Source organism: Cricetulus griseus, chromosome 4, assembly GCF_003668045.3.
Source record: "Cricetulus griseus strain 17A/GY chromosome 4, alternate assembly CriGri-PICRH-1.0, whole genome shotgun sequence".
Lineage (NCBI taxonomy): Eukaryota > Metazoa > Chordata > Mammalia > Rodentia > Cricetidae > Cricetulus > Cricetulus griseus.
In genome coordinates, this window is record NC_048597.1 from 139,472,075 (window position 1) to 139,480,037 (window position 7,963).

General features: G+C 42.4%; 1 protein-coding gene across 1 annotated transcript in view; it reads right to left on the minus strand.

The window, feature by feature from the left end:
- LOC100757754 (beta-galactosidase-1-like protein 2) overlaps window positions 1–5,313 on the minus strand; it is a 40,572-nt gene extending 35,259 nt beyond the window's left edge. The window contains exon 1 of the mRNA XM_027411710.2: window positions 5,252–5,313. The gene's annotated coding sequence lies outside the window, so the exon portion shown is untranslated. The remainder of the gene's footprint in view (window positions 1–5,251) is intronic.
- Between the last annotated feature and the right edge of the window lie 2,650 nt (window positions 5,314–7,963).

Sequence of the window (7,963 nt, forward strand, 5' to 3'; positions counted from 1 at the left end):
CGTGACTTTTTGTTGTTGTTGTTGTTGTCGTATTGTTGTCATTGCCTGAGTAGCCTCCAAGTTCTGGGATCAAAGACATGTGCCGGTGTGCACCGCTTCACATTGCTCTTACATTTGAATATTTGCAGACGCTGACACATGCAATAAGTCACATGATTATTTATACAGCAAACTGATTGACAGACACTACTTTCTGCTTCAGAATATTATTGAGCCAGGTATTAGGCATGCCTATAACATAACACTTGAGAGACTGAAGCAGAGCTACACAGTGAGCTCAAGGCCAGCCTGAGCTACACAGTGAGCTCAAGGCCAGCCTGAGCTCCACAGTGAGATCCAGTATCAAGAATACCCAAATAAATAAATAACAAAAATACTGCTGAAACTGGAATAATTATTTAAAGCTGAAATGTAAGCTGTATCGAAGTAATTAGCATATTTATTATTTGGCATTTGTATTTTCTATTTAGTGTTTTTTTTATTTTATAGCATTGAAAAGAGCTCCATTTTATTATGGAAAGGTACAAAATGAAACAAACCAGGCAATTGATGAAGGAGCAATAGGGGAGAGGTGAGGCCTCCTTTAGTCCCCACACACTGCAATTCAATTCAATGTGAACCACATGGAGGAGCAGAATTAAATAATTCTCATGGGGTTCAGAGTGAGGATCCCCAGTCTTCCCTCCTGGGAGGAACTGAGGCACAGTAATACTGAGCAAAGTTGAAGAAAGCCACATAACCTCCCCAGGTCACTCTTAATAGGACAAACAGAGGGTGGTGGATTCCTCAGGGAGTCCGTGAATAGGTATAGCTTGTAAACCTGGGACTTTGAGAGGTGGAACTGGGAGCTGGTGGGTATGTAAACCAGGCTGTGATCAAGCGAGGAGAAGCTGCAAACAAAGGGTCAGTGACCTCGGAAAAGGGTGCTTGTAGATGGAGTGGGTTCCATGCCTACCAAGGGAGATGAGCCCTTAAATCCTGAGTGTCCCCAGGAGTGGCGGGAAGTCAAAGAAGGCTGTGGGGACATTGTACCATGTCATGGAGCTGGAGGAGCTCCATCTAACTCAATTCCAGGTGAATCCTGTGTTCTACTCAAGGACTTGATGCTCATTCTTAGCTCAACAAGGATGCTCCAGCTCACGTGACTACACCCACAGGGGACCTTGGGTTAGGGGTAAATTTAGGCTACTGGCTCTGCCCCAGAAACAGGATGGGAAAAGCAAGTCGGAATATGCTCATTGCCCTTCCGTGCCAGGCTCATTGCCAGGGTCTGTTGGCTCTGAATCTTCCAGAGGATCCTTTTTTTTTTTTTTTTATTTTATTATGTGTACAGTGTTCTGCCTGAATGTATGCCTGCATGCCAAAAGAGGGCACCGAATCTCATTACAGATGGTTGTGTGTTATAACGCCAGCACTACAACTTCTCACCGGTTCAGGTGAGGGAATCTGAGGATTGAATAAAGACAAGTCAGCTGGTCATTCTCGCAAGAAGAATGCCATTTGCTGTGCTGCACCCCCCGGCCCCCCGCCGCTGCAATAGTCATGTGGGCATATAGTTTGCATTCTTTTTTGTTGAAGGAGAATTATATAATTTTATTATAGGTAAGTATTAATTAATATTAAAATAGAATTCTCTACAATTCTCAATGTATGGATTCATGAAATTCATCTTAACTAGGCTAGAAATATTGATTGATTAATGAAATAAAAGTAAACCTGTTGCTTCTTAAAACGTATTTTTCTTTACATATGACTTTTGGTTCCATTGGATGATTCCGGGTTAGTAATTTCCCATTATGTACAGTGGAAAAACTAAATAAAACCAAATCACACAAGCAAGCAATCTAAAACATTTTAGTAGAAAATATGTTTTGATCTCTTTGACTAACAACGTAGTTATACACAGTGATAAAGTCAATGAATATCCCTCTCTAATTGTAGCTAACAATACATTGGCAAAGACTGGTTATTCGAAAAGGAGTTCTTAGTTGGAACTTCCAGCAACAGGTTATACTAATAAATCTTATCAAAAATATTCTTTCATTTATTTTTTTCATTTTTGTTGTCTTAGTGCATTAATCAAGTAATAGCAGATGTACTGTTACAAATGAGACTTTTATTTTAAAGGTTTTTGTCATCTTGTACATAGAGTTGTACAAAGAAAACTCTTACTTTAAGCTGGGCGTTGGTGGCACACGCCTTTAATCCCAGCACTTGGGAGGCAGAGGCGGGCAGATCTCTGTGAGTTCCAGGCCAGCCTGGTCTCCAGAGCGAGTGCCAGAATAGGCTCCAAAGCTACACAGAGAAACCCTGTCTCGAAAAACCAAAAAGAAAGAAAGAAAGAAAGAAAGAAAGAAAGAAAGAAAGAAAGAAAGAAAGGAAGAAAGAAAGGAAGAAAGACAGAAAGAAAACCCTTACCTTTGAAAATGATGAGTTTACATTCATTTATGAAGGTAAGTAACATATGGAGACTACTATTATTATATATAATTGTTTCCTTACATTCTTCCTAATGTAAAAGAAATGTTATAAAATGTGCAAATTTACACTAAAGTTTAAATATTAACATATTTATTTTTAATTTAAATTGATTGAATACAGAACACACTATGAATACTTTTGTATTGTTACTATACTAATAATGAGACAAAGTTAAATTTCATTCATAAAGTTTAATTCTAGTGATTAAGGTGAACTCTTTTTTTTATTCTTTAATTACTACTCCTATTTACATATCCATCTCCCTATTCCCTCACCCTCCCATCCTCCCATGCTCCCCACCAACACCCCTAACCCATCCTCCAACTTTTCCCCAGGGATAGTGAGGCCCTCCACCAGGGAACTTCAAAGTCTGTCATATCATTTGGGGGAGGGCCTCGGCCCTCCTTGCTGTATCTGGGCTGCAATAGTATCCCTCCATAGGGAATGGGCTCCCAAAGTCCATTTGTGCTCTAGGGTTAAAGACTGGCTTCACTGTTAGAGGTCCCATAGACTGTCTTGGCCTCCTAGCTGGCACCCACATTCAGAAGGCTTGGTTCAGTCCAATGCTGGTTCCCCAGCTTTATGACTAGGGTCTCCATGCTCTCACTAGGTCAGGTCAACTGTTTCTGCAGGTTTCTGCAGCACCGTCTTGGCTCCTTTCCTCATCCCTCCTTCCTCTCCACAACTGGATTCCAGGAGTATGGTTCAGTGCTTAGTTGTGGGTGCCTGTTTCTGCTTTGAACAGCTACTGGATGAAGGCTCTAGGAATGGTAACCAAGGTTGGTATCAATCTCATTATAGGGGAAGTGCATCAATGGCATTTTCTCCACCATTGCCTGGAATCTTAGTTGGGTCATCCCTGTGGATCCCCTAATATTTCCCCTGTGCCAGACCTCTCTCCATACCTGTACTGTCTCCCTTTATCAAGGCATCTCCTTTCTTGCCCTCCTCCATTCCTCCCTTGTCTCAGTCCTCTTGTTTTCCTCCCCCCTCCCCTACTTCCCTTCCCGCCTCTTTCCTCTCCACACCCCCGTGCTTCCATTTTTTTCAGGGGTTCTTGCCCCCTCCTGTTTTTCAAGGGACTATGAAAACCCCTCTTGGAGTACTCCTTGTTTCCTAGCTTCTCTGGCAGTATGGATTATAGACTGGTAATCTTTTGCTCTATGTCTAAAAATCATATATGAGTGAGTACATACCATGTTTATCTTTTTGTGACTGGGTTACCTCACTCAGGATGGTTTCCTCTAGTTCCATCCATTTGCCTGCGAATTTCAAGATTCCATTACTTTTTTCTGCTTGTCCTATTTATTATGTCAGAAATTCTCTAGATACCTAGTCTCCTGAGGCCTGTATTTGTTCATTTTCTTCTAATATTTCTAGAGCTTTTCATTTGAATATTTGCTATATAAAGAGTGCATTTCAAAACAAGTTATCAAAGTAGGTGAATTTTACTTTTTATCTACAAATAACTAGCAGATTACTCTAAAACTTAACTCTTTCCTAATTTTGAAAAGAATTATTTATCATATCATATACTAATATACTAAGTTACCAACTACTTGTTTCTGGATTGTTTTATTGCATTGCTCTTTGTATGCTGGGTCAACTACATAATGAAAGCCTAGCACTTGCCAGACACAGTTTCAATGTCATATGCTCATTCATGTGTCATCAAAATAACACTGATACTTGGTACTCATAGTAAAGTTTATGACAAGCCTACTCTTGTAAGCTCTGTTCTGGACATTGGTAATGCCAACAGTGTGGGGTTAAGCTGACAAAAATCTGTGCCTGTGGGGATTACATCCTAGTGCAGTAAAAACGTAACAGAGGAACAACACTAAAATTTATACAGTGTTACTAATTAATGGGTACTTTAGGGGAGTGTATAACAGGAAGAGTGGGGAGAATAGAGAAGGCAAGGATGGTGTCAAAATAAGGCAGCATTTTAGGCATGGGAGGTTGTCAAGAAGGATCTCTCACAAGAGGATGACATGTAAGCAACTGCCTTAAGAAGTAATAAGTGAGTCATTTCAATTCGTGATGGAAAACTATCTCAGACAAGAGTGTAAGAACAAAAGCCCTGAGGTAGAAACACTTTGATGAGTAGGAGAAAGCCATTGAGGCATGAAGAAATGTAGGAAACTGGAGGATGATAGATCTGAGCGATTAATACATAGGCTAAACCATGTGGGACCTGGGAGATCAAAGGAAGGGATTTAATTTTTGCTCTAGGCTGGGAAGGCATTGGGGTGTTTTGATCCAAGGAATGACATGATCTGAGCTGCATATTAACATAATCTAAAATGCCAGGGGTAAAGGAAGAAGAAAACAGATTTTTCTGGCAGTGAGGTGAGAATTCATGATGGGTTGGACCAGTGTCCCAAAGAGGTAAAGCCACAATGGATTTACTAATTACTTGGATGTGATTGTGAAGTTAAAGTATGATTCCAAGGTATTTTTTCTTGCAAAAAAAATGTGAAAATTGAATTGCTATTGATTAAATAGGAATGGCTACAGGAACTTAGTGGTTTGTTTGGTTTAGTTTTTGCAAATAACTGTTATGATAAATCTTTCCGCCAAAAGCCACGGGAGCCCTACCGCCATGTGGGCACTTTCCAGCTGCCCGAGTTCTGCCTGTGGAGTTAGGGCCCCAAATAATACACAGAGACTTGTATTAGGTACAAATGCTGCTTGGCCATTGACTAGGATTCCTCATCTGTTAGCTCAGTCTTAATTATCATAAATCTATATATTTTATAAGACTTATCTTATAGCGTATGCCTTCCACTGGCACCCTCTCTTGCCGGTGTATCACATGGAGACTCTGGAGGAAGAGAGAAGGGGGTCCACTTCCTCCTTGTCCTTGTTTATGAGTCTCCCTATTATGTCATTTCCTGTGTGGATCACTACTTCTTTACTACATTTCCCAGAATCCTCCTTGACTCCTAGTCCCGCCTAACTTGCTGCCTCATTGGCCAAACAGTACTTTATTTATCATCCAATAAGTCAAACACATATACAGAAGCACTTCCCCCCATCAAATAACACTTAACTTTATTACTTCGTGAACACAAATGTAAGATTTATAGTTAACAGAAAAATTAAATTCAAACTTCCTTTTTATTTCTTTGTTTTTTTTACATCTCAGTATCAGTTTCTCCCTCCTCTCCTTCCAGTCTCTCCCACTCTAACTCCTCTCTGTTCCCAACCCCAACCCACTCCTTCATTTCTGTTTAGGAAAGGTCAGGTTTCCCATGAGTATCAACAAAACATGGTATATCAAGTTGCAGCAAGACTAAGTGCCTACCCATGTATTAAGGCTGAGCAAGGTGACCCAGTATGAGGAGTAGGGTCCCAAAAGCCAGTAAAAGAATCAGAAACATTCCCTGTTCCCACTGTTAGGAGTTCCACAAGAAGACCAAGCTACACAACTGGCACATATATGCAGAGGACTTAGGTAAGTCCCATGCAGGCCCTCTGGTTCTCAGTTCAGTCTCTGTAAGCCCCTATGAGCCCAGGCTGGTTGATTCTGTGAGTTTTCTTGTGATGTCCTTGACTCTCTGCTCCCACAATCATTTTTCTCCCTCTTCCGAAGGATTCCTCGAGCTAGGCTTAATGTTTGTTTGGCTGTGGGTCTGCATCTGTTTCCACTAATTGCTGGATGAAGCCTCTCTGATAACAATTTGGCTTAATTCTGTAAGTGTAGCAGAATATCATTAGGAACCATTACACACACACACACACACACACACACACACACACACACACACACACTATAGTAGTATTTGGTTCTATTTTGGGTCTTCGGGCCATCCAGCCTCTGGGTTCTGGTACTCCAGGTTAGGATGGGCTTATTTTCATGGCATCGGTTTCAGGCTGGACCAATCATTGGTTGTGACTCCCAAGATTCTCTGTGCCACCCTTAACCCAATACATAGGCAGGACAGACTGTTGGTCAAAGGTTACATGGCTGGGTTGGTGTCCCAATCCCTCCACTGAAAGTCTTGCCTGGAGATGGCCAGGTTACAGGAGATGGCCAGTTCAGGGTATGAATCCCCTATTGCTAGGGGTCTTAGATGGGGTCATCCTTGTAGATTCCTGGGAGTTTCCCTTGCACTCAGTTTCTACCTCACCCCAAAATGTCACCCTCCCCCCAGTTCCAGTCATCTTTTTTAGTACTCTCCTCCTCCATCTGCCCCTACCTGATCCATCATGCTACCATGCCCATCCTCCCCCAGTCCATCCATGAAACCTATTTCCTCTTCCCAGAGAGATCCAAGCACCCCACTCCTTGAGCCTTCCTTGTTTTGTAGTCTCTCTGGGTCTGTGGGCTGTAGTATTATGGTTATCCTTTACATTACAGCTAATATCCACTTACAGATGAGTACATACCACATTTGTCCTTAGGGATCTGGGTTACCTCACCCAGGATGATTTTTTTTTCTAGTTCTATCCATTTGCCTTAAATTTCATGATGTCATTGTTTTTAACAGCTGATTGATATCCCATTGTGTAAATGTACCACTTTTCTTTATCCATTTTTTGTTGTTGTTCAAATTAGGAACAAGCTTGCTTCACATGCCAATCCCTTTTCCCTCTCCCTCTCCCTCTCCCTCACCTTCCCCCAACCCCCACCAGCCCCACCCTTCCCCCCTCTGCTCCCCAGTGAGGGTAGGGCTCTCCACAGTGGCTCCCCAAAGTCCTCCACATCATCCTGGGCTGGGCCTAGGCCCTCTCCCATGTGTCTAGGCTGAGAGAGCATCCCTTCATGTGGGATGGGCTCTTAAAGTCCCTTCTTACACCAGGGAAAAATACTGATCCACTACCAGGGGCCCCATATATTTCCGAGGCCTCCTCATTGACATCCACTTTCAGGGGTCTGGATCAGTCCTGTGCTGGCCTCCCAGACAGCAGTCTGGGGTCCATGTGCTCCCCCTTGTTGAGGCCAGCTGTTTCTGTGGAATTCACCAGCCTGGTCCCGACCCCTTTGATCTTCATTCCTTCCTCTCTGCAACTGGGTTCCAAAGTTGAGTTCAGTGTATATCTGTGGGTGTCTGCCTCTGCTTCCATCTGCCACTGGATGAGGGCTCTAGGATGACATATAAAGTAGTCATCAGTATCATTATAGGGGCTAAGCAAAGACTATACTTTCCCTAATAGCTAAACTCAGACACACATTAAGCAGCTTCCTACCTCTGACTGCCAAGGCACTTAGGTGCATTCTCCTAATGCCTGCACCTGACTCTCAAGGGCATCTTGTCTTCCTAGTTAAATAATAAACTCACTAACTTCGCTTTTCCATGACTTATCCTGAAATTCCTTTCTATGGGGAACATCAGGTTGTGGTGCTGACAACATTGAGTTCCTGGTGTCAGTGACACTGCTGCTGATCCACAAGTCCAGCATAAGAACTTTTTTTTTTCTTCTGAAAAAGGGTTTCTCTGTGTAACAGCCCTAGCTGTTCTGGAACTAGCTCTAC